This window comes from Neovison vison, chromosome 4, assembly GCF_020171115.1.
Source record: "Neovison vison isolate M4711 chromosome 4, ASM_NN_V1, whole genome shotgun sequence".
Lineage (NCBI taxonomy): Eukaryota > Metazoa > Chordata > Mammalia > Carnivora > Mustelidae > Neogale > Neogale vison.
The window spans coordinates 93,795,590-93,815,682 of NC_058094.1; positions in this window are offsets into that span (position 1 = coordinate 93,795,590).

Here is a 20,093-nt window from a genome sequence, read left to right on the forward strand (position 1 = left end):
AAGAGCTCTGACGGCTCTGCAGGCTCTTACAGCTCTCCTGGCTCTGATGGCTCTCCTACTCCTCTGACGGCTCTCCTTCTCCTCCAACCATGGCTCTCCTTCTTCTTCTCTGGCTCTCCTTCTACTTCTCTGGCTCTCCTTCTTCTCCGACAGCTCTCCTACTCCTCCAACAGCTCTCCTACTCCTCCGACGGCTCTCCTGCTCCTCTGACGGCTCTCCAACTCCTCCCCAACCTCAGCCTCACAGACTAACCTTTATAGGGGTGGTTGAGCCACACACACACACACAGGTGGCCAATGGGATTTAAACTCACCTCAATAAATATATGTGCGCCCCACTGATTGGATGTCTTCACCTGGCCTGACCTGCCCTTTTATCTATGCTTTGCAAGTAAGTTCCTCTGGGAGGGGCAGGGTCAATCTAAGTTCACGGCATAGGGTCAATCTAAGATCACTGCAACAAAATGGTTCCCTCTGGCCAACCAGGCCCTTAAAACACAATCCAGAGACATAAGCCTGAGCTCCTGCCTCACACTCACGCTAAGTTCAGATCCTGAGGAGCTGGTCAGGGACTGCAGATCCAGCCACCCATACCCTCGACTCTAACCGTAAACCAATAGTGATATTTTTTAAAGATTTTATTTATTTATATGACAGGCAGAGATCACAAGTAGGCAGAGAGGCAGGCAGAGAAGGAGAGGGAAGCAGGCTACCCACTGAGCAGACAGCCTGATGTGAGGCTTGATCCCAGGACCCCGGGATCATGACCTGAGCCGAAGCCAGAGGCTTTCACCCACGGAGCCACCCAGGCACCACTGGACAGCGTTTTCTCAGACTTCTCTTCCCAGAGTCCTTTCCCACACCCCCTCAGCATGGGGTGCAGGGGCCAAACCTCAGGATTGTGCCTTCCCTCACAAAGGAAACTGTGCCCTTTACAGTTGCCCAAAACCTCCAGTTTAGAGGAAACCAAAAAAGCCTCCCAATGACACCCCATTTCTCAGGTTGCCCTGGACAAAAAAGTGCAGTCTGACACTGTTAGTAAATACCTCCTGTCTTACACAAATGTAGATGGCCCCAGAAACAAAACATTGAACCTGACATGCCCCTAGTCCCTAATCTGAGCCCTAGATTAGGATTTCAGGAATCTGTCCCCAGAATCCTGGTCTCAGATACCAATATGTGGGGGTTCCAGAGGCCCAAAACAGAACACCTACTGTCCCACGAAGGGAACCTGTTTTTTTGAAGCTGTGTCAAAGCCTCAGTGTAGGATTATCCTGCATTGCTACTGAGCCAACACTGCATTCCAAGGAATCCCCATATTCAAAGCTACATTGTGACCCATCACATGAGACTCAATTTCAACTGAGTCCCCTGGGTTCCTCCCCCTAGAGCCAGCAGATCAAAACTCTCATGTTCTTACAGTACAATTCTTACAAGACAGGGGGTTTTTCAGGTATCCTCCCATAGAGCCATGCTCTAGAATCTTTCGGTATAGGGCAGCCTTGAGCCATCAAACAGAAATCCCCCTGTCCCAAAGAAGGAAAATGTGCTCGTTGGAGCAGCACAGAACCCCAAAGTGGGAAAACCTCCATGGCATCATGAGGCCACTCCTCCATTAAGGGGCCGTGATCTATACAAACTCCTACTGAGCCAATGTCTGATGCTCACCCTTACTTCAGATGCTGGAGATCTTGATTCAGCCTCTGCATAGTGGAACTGCCATGCCCTCAGCCTGAAACCTAACCCTACCTTGTCTTTTCAAACTTCTGTCCTCACACTCGTGGCTCACAAGCACTCCAGATTGTTAATTCTGGAGCCACCACAAAGCACTCTGCCTGCCCGCTGGAAAGAAGTGCCCTATGGGTCTGCCCAGAAACCCCACTAGGATCAATGTGCACAGCCCTCGACTGCAACCCTATTTCCTAGGCTGCCCTGTGCACTAGTGCTCTGTCTGACACAGCCTGACCCAGACATCTGTTCAGCCACCTAGAGAGCAGTTCGCATATACAGCACATCAGAAGTGCCATGGCCTGAGTCTGGCATCTCTACCCAACCTGGGTATTCATGCATCTGTCCCCAGACCTTATCTCAAATCCCCACCTGTTTGGGAAACTGATGCACAAAAGAGTACTCCTCCTTCCCCATGGCAGGAAACCTTGCTGTTGGGAGGGGTGTCATGCCCTCAGAGTTGTCTCCAACTGCATGGCCCATGAGGACATGGTCACTCAAGAGGGAACCCTGGGCACAAACATGTATTGTAACCCTCAGCTTGAGCCCATTTTCAAGCAAGCCCCCTCTGTAGCTGGATCAGGATCCCACATATTGGGCCTGTCATCCCCCAGGCCCAAATCTAAACCCTCAGTGGTGTTTTCCCAGTGCCTGGACCCAGAGTTCATCTCTGAAATCCCTGTTGTTAGGGGACCTCTGCGACGGAAACAGGACTCTGCCATTCCCCCAGAATGACACCAAAATATTGGGATCTGGGCAGAATCCACAGAGAGGGAGAAACTATCATGGCCCCATGAGGCCACCCCTACAGTGCACAGCCATGCTAGACACACCATTCAGAGAAAAAAAAAAAGCCTGAGCTACTGCCTCCCATTTACCTTAATTTCAGATCCTGAGGAGCTGCCTTCATCATCTTCAGATCGGTTCTGCCATTACATTGCTCCGTGAGGTGTTTGCAGACTTCTGTCCCCAAAGGGCTAGGCACATGGCCTCCAGGATGGGGCCACTGAGACACACCACAGGAATGTGCCTGCCCTCCTGAAGGAAACTCTGCACGTCCCAGTTGCCAAAACCCTTCAGATTAGGAGAAATCTGCAAGGCCCCTGAGTCAACTCCAAATTCATAAGCCGCTCAGGATAAAAATGTGCAGTCTGACACACCCTGAGCACCTACCTCCAGTCAGACAGCCAGGTAAATGGCCCTAAAGACAGAAGATTGAAACTGACATGCCCTCAAAACCTAATCAGAGTCCTAGCTTAGGTTTACAGACATCTGTCCGCAGAGGTCTGTTCTGGAATACCAACATATGGTGCAATATGTGGTCCCTGAGCCACAAACAGAGCACCTCCTGTCCCCAGAAGGAAACCTTGCTCTTGAGAGCTGTTTCCAACCCTCAGGGTAGGAGAATCCTGCATTGTTCCTGAACCACCCCCACATTCCAAGGTCTCCCTGGACACAAACGAACATTGTGACCCATCAGCATGAGACTCCACATCAATTCAGCTCCCTTGGCACTTCGCCGCAGAGCCACCAGATAGAACCTGCAATGTCCCTAGATTGCAATGATAACTTGAGGTGGGCTTTCCAGACATCCATGTGTAGATCTCTGCTACTGCTACTGCTACTGCTACTGCTGGAGCCATCACACCTGACTCCCCTGTCCCGCAGAAGGAAACATTGCTGTTTAGAGCAGCTCATGAGCCACAGCATGGATAAACCTCCATTGCCTCATGAGGCCACCACTCCATTAGTTAGCCATCATGGACGGAAATTCCAGCATGAGTGAACATCTGACACTCACGCATACTCAGGTGTGGGAGATCTAGAATCAGCCACTGTACACTGGAACTGCTATGCCCTTGGACTGGAACCTAACCCTAGCTTGTGTTTTCAGGCTTCCGTCCTCACAATCCTGGCCCATAAGCCCTCTAGATTGGGAATCCTGGAGCCACAAGGCAGCATTCTTACTGCCCACCAGAAAGACGTAGTGCCCTATGGGTCGGCCCAGAAACCCAAGATGAGGAACAACCTGCACCACCCTCGAAGGCACTCCAATTGCATAGGCAGCCCTGTGTACTAATGCTCTGTCTAACAGAGCCCGAGCCCCAACTTCCTGTCAGCAACCCAGATACCCAACCACATATCGTGCAGATGGGACCTGCCATGGCCCGAAGCTATCATCTCTAACCAACCTGGGTATTCAGGCATCTGTCCCTAGACCTTAACTCAAATTCCTGCCTATTGGGAAACCTGATGCACAAAACAGAACTCCTCCTTACTGATTGTAGGAAACCTTGTTGTTGGGAAGGGTGTTCAAACCCTTAGAGGAGGAGAGATCTGCCTGGCCCTGTAGGCTACGCCCACTCCTGAGGGCAGCCTAGGGAACAAACATGCATCGTAACCCTCAGCCTGAGACCCGTATCCAAATAAAGCCACTTGAAAGTTGGACCAAAAGGCCCCACATCAGGCTTGCCATGCCCCTAGGTCCAAATCCTGACCCAAGGTGGGTTTTTCCAGGTGCCCATACCCAGAGCTCTGTTCCGGAATTCCTCTTTTTTGGGACACCCCTGAGACAAAAAACACAAATCCTCCCTTTTCCTTGAATGACACCAAACTATTGGGATCCAGGCAAAATCCTCAGAGAAGTAGAATCTCCCATGGCCCGATGAGGCCACCCCTACATTCCGGAGCCATCCTATAAACAAAATTCAGAGGCAAAAGCCTGAGCTACAGCCTCACACTTGCCCTAATTTCAGATACTGAGGAGCTTCCCTCATTGTCTGCAGTTCAGGCCTGCCATCCCCTCGGCCCTAACCCTAACCCGAGTTTGTGTTTTCAGAATATTGTCTCCAGAGCCCTGTCTCAAACGAACTCAAGGCTGGGGTCTCCAGAGCCACACTGAAGGACTTTGCCTTCTCACCCAATGGAAAGTGTGCCCTTTACAGTTGCCAAATCCTCCAGATAAGGAGATACCTGCAAGGCATCTGAGGTTACCCCAATTTCGTAGTCTGCCCTAAGCAAAAGTGCACAGTCTGACACAACCTGGGCATCCACCTCCAGGAAGACCCCAAGCACCCTGTCCTTGACATGCTCCTCAGCCCTAATCTGAACCCTAACTTACATTTGCTGGCATCTGTCCCCAGAGGCCTGGTCTTGAAAACCAATGTATGGGGTACCAGGAGGTCCAGAACCGAATGACTCCTGTCCCCAGAAAGGAACATTGGTCTTTGGAGTTGTGTCCAGTCCTTAGGGATGGAGAATCCTGCGTGGACCCTGAGTTCTGAGATCTTTCTGTATGGAGGCATCATACAGATGCCTTGGGGCATCAAAGCTGTCAAAGCTGTCACCCCCCTGTCCTACAGAAGGAAACCTTACCATTTGGATCACTTCACCACTCCAGAGTGGGAAAAACCCCTGTTCTCATGAGGCCGCCTCTCCACTAGGCGGCCATTACAGACACAAAATCCAGCCTGAGCACCCGTCTGACACTCGCCCTTACTTTCGAGTGTCTGGAGTGCTGGAGATCTCAGTCAGTCTCTGCAGATTAGACCTGCCCTGCTCTAGGCCTTAAACTTAACCCTAGCTTGTGTTCTCAGACTTCCATCCTCACACTTCTGGCCCACAAGCCACCCAGACTGGGAATTCTGAAGCCACCACACAGCACTCTGCCTGCCAACCAGAAAGAAAAAGTGCCCTTTGGTGTTACTGAAAAGCCCTAAATGAGGATCCACCTGCACCGCCCTTGACCACACTCCAATTGCATAGGCCTTCCTGTGCACTATGCTCTGTCCGACACAGCCTAAGCCCAGACCTCCCAAAAGTCACCAGACAGCTGGCTCCATATCCAGCAGATCAGACCTGCCCTGGCCCTAGGCCGTCATCTCTAGCCAACCTGCATTGTCAGGCATCTGTCCCCAGACCTTAGCTGAAATCCCTGCATATGGGGGAAACTGATGCACAAAACAGAGCTCCTCCTTTCCCATGGCAGGAAACCTTGCTGATGGGACGGGTGTCAAACCCTTAGAGGAGGAGAGACCTTCGTGGACCAGGAGGCCATGGCCACTCCTGAGGGCAGCCTAGGGAACAAACACGCATTGTGACCCTCAACCTGAGCACTGTTTCCAAATGAAGCCTCTCAGGAGTTGGACCAAAAGCCCACATATAGGGCTTTCCATGGCCCTAGGCCCAAATCCTGACACAAGTTGAGGTTTTCCAGGTGCCAGGACCCAAAGCCCTGCTCTGGAATCCCTCTTTTGGGGGGACTCCTGAGACAGAAAACACAACTCCTCCCTTCCCCTGAATGATGCCAAAATATTGGGAGCCTGGCAAATCCCCAGAGAGGCAGAATCTTCCCTGGCCCCATGAGGCCACTCATATATTCCCTGACCAGCCTAGACAAAATCCAGAGCAAAAGCCTGAGCTACCACCTCACACTTGCTCTAACTACAGATCTTGAGTAGCTTCCCTCAGGGCCTGCAGTTCTGCCCTGCCATACCCTCGACCTTTACCCTAACCCTAACCCAAGATTGCGTTTTCAGACTTCTGTCCCCAGAGCCCTGACCCACACCCTCGAGGCTGGGGCCTCTGGAGCCACAATGCAGGACTGTGACTGCCCACCCAAAGGAAACTGTGCCCTTTACAGTTGCCTAAACCCTATGGATTAGGAGACACCTGCAAGGGTCCCGAGGCCACCCCAATGTCGTAGGGCACCCTGAACACAAATGCACAGTCTTACACACCCTAGGCATCGACATCCAAGTAGACACCCAGATCCGTGGACCCAGAGACAGAAGATTGAACCTGGCATGCCACTATGCCCTAAACTGAAGCCTAGCTTAGGTTTGTAGGCATCTGTCCTCGGGCATGGTCTCAAAAACCAACATATGGGGTTCCTGGAGGCCCAGAACAGAACACGTAATGGTCCCAGAAGAGAACCTTGTTCTTTGGAACTGTGTCCAATCCTCAGGGCTGGAGAATCCTGCATGGTCCCTGAGCCACGACCACATGTCAAGGTCTCCCTGGACACAAACCCGCATTATGACCCATCAGCATGAGACTCCATCCCCATTCAGCCTCCTGGGTAGCTCGCACCAGAACTAGCAGATATAATCTGCCTTGTTCCCAGGCACCAATAGGAACAGAAGGTTAGGTGTCCAGACATCCATATGCAGACCCCTGCTCTGGGATCTTTTTGTATGGGGGACCCTTGGGGCATCAAATCTGTCACCCCCTGTCCTACAGAAGGAAACCTTGACATTTGGAGCCCTCCAAAAGTAAACCATGCCCTATGGAGCTGCCTAAGTCAGGGCAAAGGTGCAAGGCCCCCAAAGCCACCCACTTTCGTTCTCCACCTGTCTGACACAACCTGAGTACTGTCCTCCAACCTGGCCCCTGGAAAGCTGGCACCAGAGGCATCAGATGGGAACTGCTATGCCCCTTGGCCCAAATCCTAACCCTAGATTGGGATTTCAGGCATCCAAACAAAGAGCCCTCCACTTGAACCCCTCCACAAGGGGGATGTCTGAGCCATAAAACAGGGCCCCACCTCTCACCGAGAGTGAAATAATACTATTTGGAGCTGCACAGATCCCTGAGCAGGAGATTACTCCATGGCCCCAGGAGGACACGCACAAATTCTGCAGCCTTAGTGGACACAAATTCTAGTCTGTTTTGCGTGAATGCTGACATTCACCCTAACTTCAGAAACTGGAGAACTCCCCTCAGCATCTGCAGATAGGATATCCATGCCCTATACCTTAAACATAAGCTGAGCTTGGGATTACAGAATTCTATCCCTTGAATTAAGGAATGCAAGGACTCCAAATTGTGGACTCCGGAGCCAGCCCACAGGACTCTCTGTGCCCTCCAGAAAGAAATTGTGCCCTATGGAGCTGCACAAAACCCCTTGATTATGGCAAAAGTGCATGGCCCCTGATGCCGCCCCATGTTCGTTCTCCATCCTGGAGACTAATACACAGTATGACACAACCTAAGTCCTGCCCTCCAATCAGCCACCAGGATAGCTGGCCCCAGAGCCAGCATATCAGAACTGCCATTCTGGTAGGCCCTAATCCTAACCCTACACTGGTGTTTCTGCTCTTGAAACGCTCCACACGGGGGAACCCTGAGCCATACTACAGGACTTCACCTCTCACAGAGAATGAAATCATACTATGTGGAGCTGTGCAAATCCCCCAGCAGGAGATACCTCCAAGGTCCCAGGAGAACATGCACACATTCTGCAGCCCTAGTGGACACAAATTCTATTCTGTTCTGAGTGAACGCCTGACATTCACCCTAACTTCAGGGTCTGGAGACCTCGCCTCAGCATCAGCATATAGGGGATCCATGCCCTACAATCTAAGCAGAAAATGAGCTTGGGTTATCTGAATTCCCTCCCTTGAATACTGAAATGCAAGTGCTCCAGACTGGGGACTCTGGAGCCACCCCATAAGAGGTTCCCTATGGAACTGCACAAAACAGCTCAGGGCAAATGTTCCAGCCCTGGATGCCACCCTACTTTCTCCACCCTGGACACTAATATGCAGTCTGACAGAACCTGGACGTCCTGTCCTGCAATCAGCCACTGCGACCGTTGGCCCCAGAAAGAGCAGATAAGAACTGCCATTCCCTAATGGCATAACCCTAGGTTGGGTTTTCTGGCATCCATACCCAGAGTCCTCTTCTTGTATCCCACCACATGGGGGAACCCTGAGATACAGAACATAACTTCTTCTGACCCCCAGAAGGAATAGTTGCTTTTTGCAGCTATGTATAGCCCTAAGAAGTGGAAGAACACTGTGGTGCCCCTGAGGCGATGCCCAAATTTACATCCAGCCAGGAAACAAACACCCATTGTGACCCTTCGCCTGAACCCCATTTTCAACACAGCCCCATGTGTAGCTCTTCGCAGAGCCAGTATATAAGGCCTGCCATATCATTAGGTTCTAACTCCAAACATACATACTGGCATGCATTCCCAGAAATCAGCTCTCAAATCCCTCTGTACGGGGATCCATGAGCCATAAACAGGAGCCACCTTTCCCCCAGAATAGACCAAACTATTTGGAACTGCACAAAAAACCCAGAGCAGAAGCAAACTCCATGAACCCCTGAGGCCACCCAGAATTTGGTACATGGCCTGGACACAAAATCCTGCTGGAGTTACCTCTTGACACTTGCCTTAACCTGAGATCCCTGGAAGCTCTCCCAGCATCTGAACATTAGGCCTGCCATGCCCTAAACGCTAACCCTAACCCTAGCTTTGATTTTCTGAATTCTGTTTCAAGAGCCCTAGCCCACAAGCACTACTGAGAGAGAAATCCAGAACCACACCATGGGGGTCTTCCTACCCTCCAGAAGGAAACCATGCTCATTGGAGCTGCACAAACCCCCCGGAGGAACCGGCACGACTACCAAGGTCACACCCATTTGCGAACCAGACACCAGACCCTAATGCACATTTTTTCCCACAGTGTGAGCCATGTCCTCCAATCAGCCACCTACATAGCTTGCCCCAGAGTCAGCAGATCATTTTGCCATGCCCCTTGTCCCAATAGCTAACCCTAGGTTGGGTTTTTAGGCATCAATACCCAGAACCCTGCTCTTGATCCCTCCATATGGGAACCCATGTGTCATACAATAGGACTCCACCTCTCACAAAAAATGAAATCATATTATTTGGAGCTGTGCAAAATCCCCGGCAGGAGATACCCCCATGACCCCAGGAGGACACCCACACATTCTGCAACCTTAGTGGGGGTGGGATACAAGATGGCAGGGAAGTAGGAGGAGGCGCCATTTCAACCATTTCAATCAGTGATCTGATTACCTACCAAAGAACTCCAATCACCCATGAAATCAGCCTGAGTTCAGAATTATACACGTCTGGATCTCTACAGGGGCAGAAGATTCCAGTGGCCAGGTAAAACAGAGTGGGAACTTCGGACTGTTATTGGAAGATAAACAAAAGAGGGGGGAGCCACTAGAGGCAGCGTATTGGAAAGTAATACTCCAACATGAGAGTGCTCTGCGTCTGGGGACCAGCATTAACTTGGAGTCTGGTTGAAAGCACTCAAAAAGAGCAAAGGCGTGGGAGGAATTTGTGGGAATCAGGGCGGTAGGGACGGGGTTTAAGTCCCCGGACCCAGGACAGCCACCCCTGCTGCTGAACTAGAGAGAGAGTGCTGCAGAGAGAGTGCAGTGGAGAAACCAGGTCTTGGTCCCTGAGCTGCCTGCACACCTGAGAACGCCTGGGGTCTGACTCCCATGAGGGGCTGGGAGCCTTGCCAGATGGCAAAACGCCACACCATGCTATCAGTGTCTGAGACGTGTGCATCCCACACCCTCCCCTGAGAGAGGTGTGTGCAGGCACCAGCCTGGTGCTCTTAGACCTGAGCCATTCCATGAGAACCTGAGAGGTGCGCGCCCCACACCCTCCCCTGGGAGAAGTGTGCGCAGGCGCCAGCCTAGTGCTCTCCAACCTGGAAAGACCAGGCACTCCCAGCCCGGGCCAGCGGGAAAATCTCAGTGTACAATCACTGCTTAGAACCTTGCTGGCGGTCTGGAGCTGCACAGACAGCCGCCGCTGCAGTGGTTTTGCGTACAAGCAGGAGATCCTCTGTCCCCAGGGAATGCAACTCGGAACCTGTTCTGCCAGCAGCCGAGGGGGACTTACATCCTCTGCAGCAGCCACAGGGGTGCAGACTGAGGCTTCTCTCTGAGAGGGAGGTTGGGGTGCAGTTTTCTTTCCTTTAAACCTCCAAAAACCATCAAAAACTGTCACAGCGAGAGAAAACAAATGAACAAACATAAAAACCCCCAGAGGACAAAAGCCTGAAAAACCAGTTTCCTCAGAGTCCACCCCCTTAAAGGGGGCAGGAGGACTTAACTCAGGGAACTTCATTGACAGAAAACCCACGATGCAGGCCCTCCCCCAGAAAATAAACCAGGAAAAAAAAAAGACAAGAGAACAACCACTACTACTTCATAGATACAAATTTTACTTTTAACTCGTTCCCACTATTCTGGTTCTTTTTTTATGTAGTTTTTTAACCTATTTACCATCACAGTGAGGTGTTCAGTACATCAAATTACATAATAGCCTTTCAATCTGAAGCTTTGGATACATATACCAGTGTTTTTCTTTTGCTTTTCTATTTTTAAATTATTTTTTTTTAATTTTAGTTTAGTTTAGTCTAGTTTATTCTTTTTTAATTTTTATTTTCTAATATTCATACAGAGTTAAACTTCAAGGAAATCCCCTTCCCCCAATCAATTCTAACCCTATAGGTAAACCAAGTTTTAATCGCCCTTTACCTTAGGAAAGTTGAGTCCTTTAACAAAGATATCAAGATACATCCAGGAAGAATCAAAATAACCTTCCTCTCACACACTGAGAATTTATAACCACTCTCCCCACCTTTTCTACCGCCACTGTTTCTGTGTATTTGTGTTTGTCCTGATAGTATATAAATCTTATACTTGGGGCTCTTTTTGGCAAGGTTCTTCCTTTTTTTGCATATATATATATATTTTTTTTTTTTCTCTTGTCATATAGTTTTATCAGTCTTTTTCTTTGTCTGCTTTTGTTTTTATACTTCATGAGTCTTACCTTGGGGCCAATTGTGCTGAGTCTTCTCTTTTATCCTCCCTTGTTTTCCCTCTCTCTCTCTCTATCTTTTTTTTTTCTTTTCTTTTTTTTCTTGTTTGGGTGGGGAATCCTGATTGCTCAGAAGGGTTCCAAGGGGAACCTTGACTGCACCATGGTCAATACATCCATCTACATACATTCAGTCATCTCTCACCAAAATGACTAGGAGGAAAAATGCCCAACAAAAGAAACATATAGAGGATGGGCCTTCTGCAGCAGAGCTAACAGCTATTGACATAGACAATATGTCAGAAAAGGAATTCAAGCTAACAATTATCCAGGCAATAGCTAGGTTTGAGAAAGCCATTGATGACCAAATGGTATTGATTAGGGCAGAACTGAAAGCGACCAGGGATGATGTTCACAATGTTAGGGCAGAACTGAAAGCCAGCAGGGATGATATACAAAATGCTCTCAGTGAGTTCCAACCTGCAACCTTAGTGGACACAAATTCTAGTCTGGTCTGAGCGAATGCCTGACACTCATCCTAACTTCAGGATCTTGAGAGCTCATCTTAGCATCTGCAGATAGGGGATCCATGCCCTATACCCTAAACATAAACAGAGCTTGGGCTTTCAGGATGCCATCCCTTGAATTCTGGAATGCAAGCCCTGCAGGCTAGGGACTCTGGAACCAACCCATAGGACTCTCCGTCCCCTTCAGAGGGAAACCTGTCCCTATGAAGCTGCACAAAACCCCTTGATTAGGGCAAATTTGCACAGCCTCTGATGCCACCTCACTTTCATTCTCCACCCTGGACATTAATATGCAGTCTGTCACAACCTGAGTCCCGACCTCCAATCAGTCACATGGTTAGCTGGCAACAGAGCCAGCAGATCAGACCTGCCATGCCCCAGGTCCTAATCCTAACCCTGGGTTGGGGTTTCTGGCATCCATACCCAGAGCCCTCCTCTCAAATCACACCACACGGGGGACCCATGAGAAACAAAACAGAACTTCTCCTGCCCCCTAGCAGGGATCCTTGCTTTTTGCAGCTATGTATAGCCCTCAGAGGTGGAAGAACACTGTGTTGCCACTGAAGCCACACGGAAATTTACAGGCAACCCAGGACACAAACACCCATTGTGACCCTTGGCATGAGCCCCATTTTCAACACAGGCCCATGGGTAGCTCTTTGCAGAGCCAGGATATAAGGTCTGCCATAACACTAGGACCTAACCCTAAACATAAGTTGGGTCTTCTGGCATCCATATGTAGAAATCTGCTCTCAAACCCCTCCATATGGGGGACCCATGAGCCATAAAACAGGACACCACCTATCCCCCAGAATAGGCCAAAGTATTTGGAACTGTGCAAAATCCCCAGAGTGGGAGAAAACTCCATGGCCCCTTGAGGCCACCCCCACATTCAGCGGATCACATAAACACAATCTCTAGCCTGAGTGACCTCCTGACACTCGCCTTTACCTCAGATCCTCAGGAGCTCATGCAGTGCCTGTAGATTGGGCCTGCCATGACCTATGCTCTAACCCTAAACATAGCTTCAGTTTTCAGTCTTCTGTCCCGAAAGCCATGGCCCACAAGCATTCCAGATAGAGAACTCTAAACCACACCATCGACTCTGCATAAACTACAGAAGGAAACCATGCTTAGTGGAGGTGTACCAAAGCCCCAGATTTGGAGAAGCCAGCACGACTAACAGGGCCACTCCCATTTACGGAAAGCAACTCTGGATCTTAATACACATTTTGTCCCCAGCCTTAACTCTGAACACCAGTCATCCACATAGCTGGCCCCAGAGATAGCAAATTGGACTTGACATGCCCCTAGTCCCTAATGCTAACCTTAGGTTAGGTTTTCAGGCATCCATACCCAGAGTCCTGCTCTCAAACCTCTCCATATGGGGGCATCTGTGCCATATAACAGGACTCCACATCTCTCCCAGAATGAAGTTATACTTTGTGGGGCTGCAAATATCCCCCAGAGGAGGAGAAATTTCCATGGACCCAGGAGGCCACCAACTCTTTAGGCAACCTTAGTGACACAAATTCTTATCTGGTCTGAGAGAATGGCTTACACTCAGAATAATTTCAGAATCGGGGATGGTCACCTCAGCTTCTGCAGATCAGGGATCTATGCCCTACACCCTAACCATGAAGGGAACTTGGAATGTCAGAATTCCATCCCTTGAGACCTGGAAAGCAAGGACTATAGATTAGGGAATCTGGAACCACACCACAGGACTCTCCCTGCCCTCCAAAAGGAAACCCTGCCCTATGGAGCTGCACATAACCCCTAGATCAGGGGAAACCTGCACGGCCCCCAATGCCACCCCACTTTCATTCTCCACCCTGGACACTAATAGACAGTCTGACACAACCTGAGCCCATATTCCAATCAGGTACGGGGACAGCTGGCATAAAGCCAGAAAATCTTATCTGTCATGCCCCTAGGCCCTAATCCAAAACTTTGGTTTGGGTTTCAGGCATCCGTTCCCAGAGCCCTCCACTTGAATCACTCTACACAGGGGATTCCTGATCCACAAAACAGAACAAAACAGCTCCTGCCCCCCAGAAGAAAACCTTGCCTTTTTGAACTATGTAAAACCCCCAGAGTTGGAAGATACCTGAGTAGTCCCTGAGGCCATGCCCACTTTTGCAGGCCACCCTGGACACAAAATCCCATTGTGATTCTTAGCCTGAGCCCAATTTTCAGCACAGCACTATGAGAAGCTCACCCCAGAGCCAGTATATAAGGATTGTCATGCAACTACTACCTAACCCTTATAGTATTTTGGGTTTTCAAGCATCCATACCTGGAACACTGCTTTCAAGGGTCTCCATATGGGGGAACCCTGAGCCATAAAACTGGACAGCACCTATCCCTCAGAATAGACCAAAGTATTTGGAACTGTGCAAAAAGCCCAGAGTGGGACAAAAATCCATAGCCCCATGAGGCCACCCGCACATTAGGCGGACCTCATGGACACAAACTCCAGGCTGAGTGACCTCCTGACACACGCCATCACCTCAGATCCCCAGGAGCTCACATCAGCGTCTGTAGATTGGGCCTGCCATGCCCTATGACGTAACCCTTACCCTAGCTTCAGTTCCAGACTTCCGTCCCAAGAGTTCTGGCCCACAAGCCCTCCAGATAGAGTAATCCAGAGCCACACCTTGGGTCTCTGCCTACCCACAGAAGGAAACTGTGTTCACTGGAGCTGCACAAAACCCCCAGATTAGGAGAAACCTGCATGGCAAATGAGGCCTCTATGATTTTCAGAACACCACCCAGGACACTAATAAACATTCTGTCCCTCAACTTAAGACCGACCTCCAGTCAGTCACCCAAGTAGCTGGCCACTGTGTCGGCAGATCAGACTTCCATTTCCCCTAGTGCCTAATGCTAAACCTAGGCTGGGTTTTCAGGAATCCACTCCCAAAACGCTGCTCTCAGATCCCTCCATATGGAGACCTCTGATGCAAACAGCAGGTGTCCCCCTCTCCCCCAGAATGAAACCACACTATTTGGAGCTACACAAAATCCCCAGTTTAGGAGAAACCTGCATGGACAACAAGGCCTCCCTGATTTACAGAACCCGACCCAGGACACTAATACACATTTTGTTCCTCAGCCTGAGCTGTCCAATCAGACTCCACATAGCTGGCCCCAGAGTCAGAAGATCAGACGTTCCATGCTCCTAGTCCATAATGCTAACCCTATGTTGGGTTTTCAGGCATCCATACCCAGAGCCCTGCTCTCAAATACTCCAATATGGGGACCCCTGAGCCATGAAACAGGACTCCATGTTTCCCCCAGAGTGAAACCATACTTTTCGCAGTTCTGAAACAACCCCAGCAGAAGAAACTTCCTAACCAAGGAGGCCACCCACACATTTGGCAGTCCAGATGGACGCAAATTCTTACAAGGTTTGAGCAAATGCCTGGGATTCACCCAAATGTCAGAATCTGGAGATCTTGCTTCAGAATCTGCAGATCGTTTATCCATGCCATACACACTCTGAGAGTTGGTTTTCAGAATGCTATTTCTTGAGTCCTAGAAGGAAATCATTCCAGTCTGGGGACTTCAGATCCACCCCACAGGACTCTCCCTACCCTCCAGAAAGAAACCATGCCCTATGGAGCTGCAGAAAACTCCTAGATCAGGAGAAACATGAACAGGTCCCAATGTCACCCCACTTTTGTACTACAATCTGGACAATATTATGCAGTCTGACACAACCTGAGTCCCGTTCTCCAATAAGCCACCAGGACAGCTGGCCCCAGAGTCAGCAGTTCAGACCTGCCATGCCCATAGGCCCTACTCCTAACCCTAGGTTGGCATTTCAGGCATCCATACCCAGAGACTTCCACATGAATCCCTCCATATAGGGGAGCCCTGAGCCACAAAACAGAATTCCTACTGACCCCCAAAAGTAAACCTTGCCTTTCTGAGCTATGTAAATGCCTCAGAGTTGGAAGAAAACTGTGTAGGCCCTGAGGCAATGCCCACTTTGCAGCCCACCCTGGACGCAAACACCCATAGTGATCCTTTGCCTGAACCCCGTTTTCAACACGGCCCTTTGGGTAGCTCACCACAGAACCAGGATATAAGGATGGCCATGCTACTAGGACCTAACCCTTATCATAGGTTAGGTTTTCAGGCATCCATACCCACAACTGTGCTCTCAAATCCCTCCATATGAGGGAATCCTGTGATATAAAACAGGACACCACACAACCCCCAGAATAGACCAAACTATTTGTAACTGTGCAAAAACCCCAGAGGGGGGCAAAACTCCATGGCCCTATGAGGCCAAACCCACATTTCTCAGATCTCATGGACACAAACTCCAGGCTGAGCACCATCCTGACACTTGCCTTAAGCTGAAATCCATGGAGGCTCGCCTCAGCGTCTGTAGATTGGTCCTGCCATGCCCTAGGCCCTAGCCCTAAACATAGTATGGCTCTTCAGACTTCCATCCCTAGAGTCCTGGCTCACAAGCCTTCCAGACAGAGAATTTCAGATCCATACCATGGTACTCTGACTACTTCCAGAAGGATGTCATGCTCAATGGAGCTGTACAAAACCCCCAGACTTGGAGAAACCTCCATGGCCAAAGGGCCACAACCTTTGATGCAACCGGACCCTGGATCCTAAAACAAATTCTGTCCCTCAGCCTGAGCTCTTAACTCCACTCAGGCACTCACACAGCTGGCCCCAGAATCTGAAGACCCGCCTGCCATGCCCCTAGTGTCCAATGCTAACTCTAGGTTGGGTTTTCAGGCATCCATACCCAGAGCCCTGCTCTCAAATCCTTCCATATAGGGATCCCTGAGCCATACAACAAGACCCCACCTCTCCCCAAGAATGAAACCATGCTATTTGAAGTTGCACAGAACTCCCAGAACAGGAGAAACCTCTATGGTCCCAGGAGGCCATCCACACATTTGACAGCCCTAGTGGACCCAAATTCTAGTCTGGTCTGAGTGAATGCCTGACACTTGCCCTAAATTCAGAGTCTGGTAAGCTTGCCTCAGAATCTTCAGATTGTGGATTCATGCCTAGACCCTAACCATACACCGAGCATTGATTTTTGGAATTCCATTCATTGAGTCCTGGAGTGAAAGGACTCCACATTGGAGACTGCAGGGCCTCACCATAGGGCTCTCTATGCTCTCCAGGAGGAAAACATGCCCTATGGAGCTTCACAAAACCCCTAGATCGGGGGAAACATGCACGGCCCACAATGTCACCCATTTCGTTCACTACCATGGGTGCCAATATGAAGTTTGACACAATCAGTGTCCCATACTCTAATCAGTCACCGGGACAGCTGGCCCCAGAGCCAACACATTGGACCTGTCATGCTGTTAGGCCCTATTCCTAACCCCTGACTAGGTTTTCAGGTATCCATAACCAGCGCCCTCGTCTTGAATCTCTCCATAAGGGGGACCCCTGAGCGACAAAAGAGAGCTACTCCTTTCCCCCAGAAGGAAACCGTGCTTTTTAGAGCTATGTAAAACCCTCAGATTTGGAAGAAAACTTCATTGACCATGAGGCCACGCTCACTTTTGCAGGCTGCCCTGGGCACAAACACCCATTGTGACCCTTAGCCTGAGCCTCATTTAAAAACAAAACAAAACAAAACAAAAAATTCCAGTGGTTAACTCACCCTAGAATCAGGATATAAGGACTGACATGCCACTAGGACCTAACCCTTATTGGAGCTTGGGTTTTCAGGCATCCATACGTGGAACCCTGCTCCCAAACCCCTCCATATGGAGGACCCCTGAGCAATAAAACTGGACACCACCTATCCCCAGAATAGACCAATATGTTTGGAACTGTGCACAAACCCCAGAGTAGGAGAAACCTCCAAGGCCGCATGAGGCCACTTCATATTTGGAAGATGGCATGGACACAAACTCCAGTCTGAGTGACATCCTGACCCTCGCCTTAACTTCGATTCTTGGGGAGCTCACCTCAGGGTCTGCACATTGGGCCTGCCATTTACTAGGCCCAAGCCCTAGACCTAGCTTGGGTTTTCAGACTTCTGTCCTCAGTGTCCTTGTCCACAAGCCAGAGTTGGCAGATTGGACCAGATATGTTCCTAGGCCCTATATCTAACGCTATTTTGTGTTTTTAGGCATCCATCTGCAGAACCCTGCTTGTGAATCCCTCCAAATGGGGTACCATAGAGCCATACAAGAAGACTCCACCTGCCTCCCAAAATGAAACCTTGTTATTCGGCATTGTACAGAACCCCCAATGAAGGAGAAACCTCCATGTACACATCAACTTATGGTAGCCCTAGTGGTCACAAATTATAGTCTGAGCAAATACATGACATTTGCCCTAAGCTCAGATCCTGAGGAGCTCAACATAGCATCTGCAGATCCGACCTGCCATTCCATAGGACCTTTCCCAAACCCTAGCTTGTGTTTTTAGACTTCTTTCTCCAGAGTCCTGGCGCACAAGCCTTCCAGACTGGGGACTCGGGAGTCATACCACAGGACTCTCCCTGCCCTTCAGAAGGAAACATTACCTATGGAGTTGAACAAAAGCCCCTGATTAGGAGAAACATGCACAGGCCTGAGGCCACTCCCATTTACAAAAGCCAGTCTTGGACAGTAATACACATTCTGTCATTCATCCTGAGCCCTGACCTCTACTCTGCCACCAATGTAGCTAGCCCAAGAGCCAGCAGATCAGAACTGCCTTGTGCCTAGGCCCTAATTTTCACCCTACTTTGTTTTTACAGATATCTGTCCCCAGTGGCTTGGTCTCAAATCCCTCCATATGGGATATCCCTGAGACAGAAAACAGAACTCCTCCTGTCCTCTGGAAAGGATTTATAACTGTTTGGAGATATGTAAATTCCAGAGAGTGAGAGACATCAGCATGGCTGAGGCCATGCCCTCTTTCTGAGGACTCACTGGACACAAACTTGCTTTGTGACTCTCAGCCTGTGCTCCATTTACAGCTGAGTCCCCCACGTAGATCCCCCAGGGACAGGTGATCAGGTATGCCATGCACCTAGGCCCATACCTAACCCTAGCTTGGGTTTTCAGACTTCCATCCCGAAAGTGCTGGCCCACAAGCCCTCCAGATGGATAACTCCGGAACCACACAATAGGACTCTGCCTGCCCTCCAGAAGGAAACCATGCTCTATGGAGCTGCACAAAGTCGCCAGATTAGGAGAAACCTGCATGACAAACGAGGCCAACCCCTATTAAGGAACTTGTCCCTGGATACTAATACTCATTCTGTCCCTCAACCTGAGCCCCTGTTAGGGTTAATAATCAAAGGAGCGAGACTGATACAAAGTGAAGGTCAAGCAAAGCTTTATTTTGCGCCAAGCATCAAGAATCAAACTGCCCGGTCAGGGTTGTCTCTTATAAAGAGGCGACACCTCCCAGCCTCACTGACTAACTTTGTGTGTGTGTGTGTGTGTGTGTGTGTGTGTGTGTGTGTGTGTACGGTGTAAGAGAATGATTGTGTTTCATTCTTCTACATATAGCTGTCCAGTTCTCCCAGCTCCATTTATTGAAGAGACTGTCTTTTTTTCCACTGTATATTTGTTCCTGCTTTGTTGAGGATTAGTTGACCATAGAGTTGAGGGTCCCTATCTGGGGTCTCTAATCTGTTCCACTGGTCTATGTGTCTGTTTTTATGCCAGTACCATGCTGTCTTGGTGAACACAGCTTTTTAGTAAAGCTTGAAATCAGGTAATGTGATGACTCCAGTTTTATTTTTGTTTTTCAACATTTCCTTGGCAATTCGGGTTCTCTTCTGGTTCCATACGAATTTTAGGATTATTTGCTCCAGCTCTTTGAAAAATACTGGTGGAATTTTGATCGGAATGGCATTGAAAATATAGATTGCTCTAGGCAGTATAGACATTTGAACAATGTTTATTCTTCTGATCCAAGAGCATGGAATGGTCTTCCATATATTTGTGTCTTATTCAATTTTTTTCATGAGTGTTCCTTAGTTCCTTGAGTACAGATCCTTTACCTCTTTGGTTAGGTTTTTTACCAGGAATTTTATGGTTCTTGGTGCTATAGTAAATGGAATCGATTCTCTAATTTCCCTTTCTGTATTTTCATTGTTAGTGTATAAGAAAGTCACTGATTTCTGTACATTGACTTGGTATCCAGCCACGTTACTGAATTTCTGTATGAGTTCTAGCAGTTTTGTGTTGGAGTCTTTTGGGTTTTCCATATAAAGTATCATGTCATCTGCGAAGA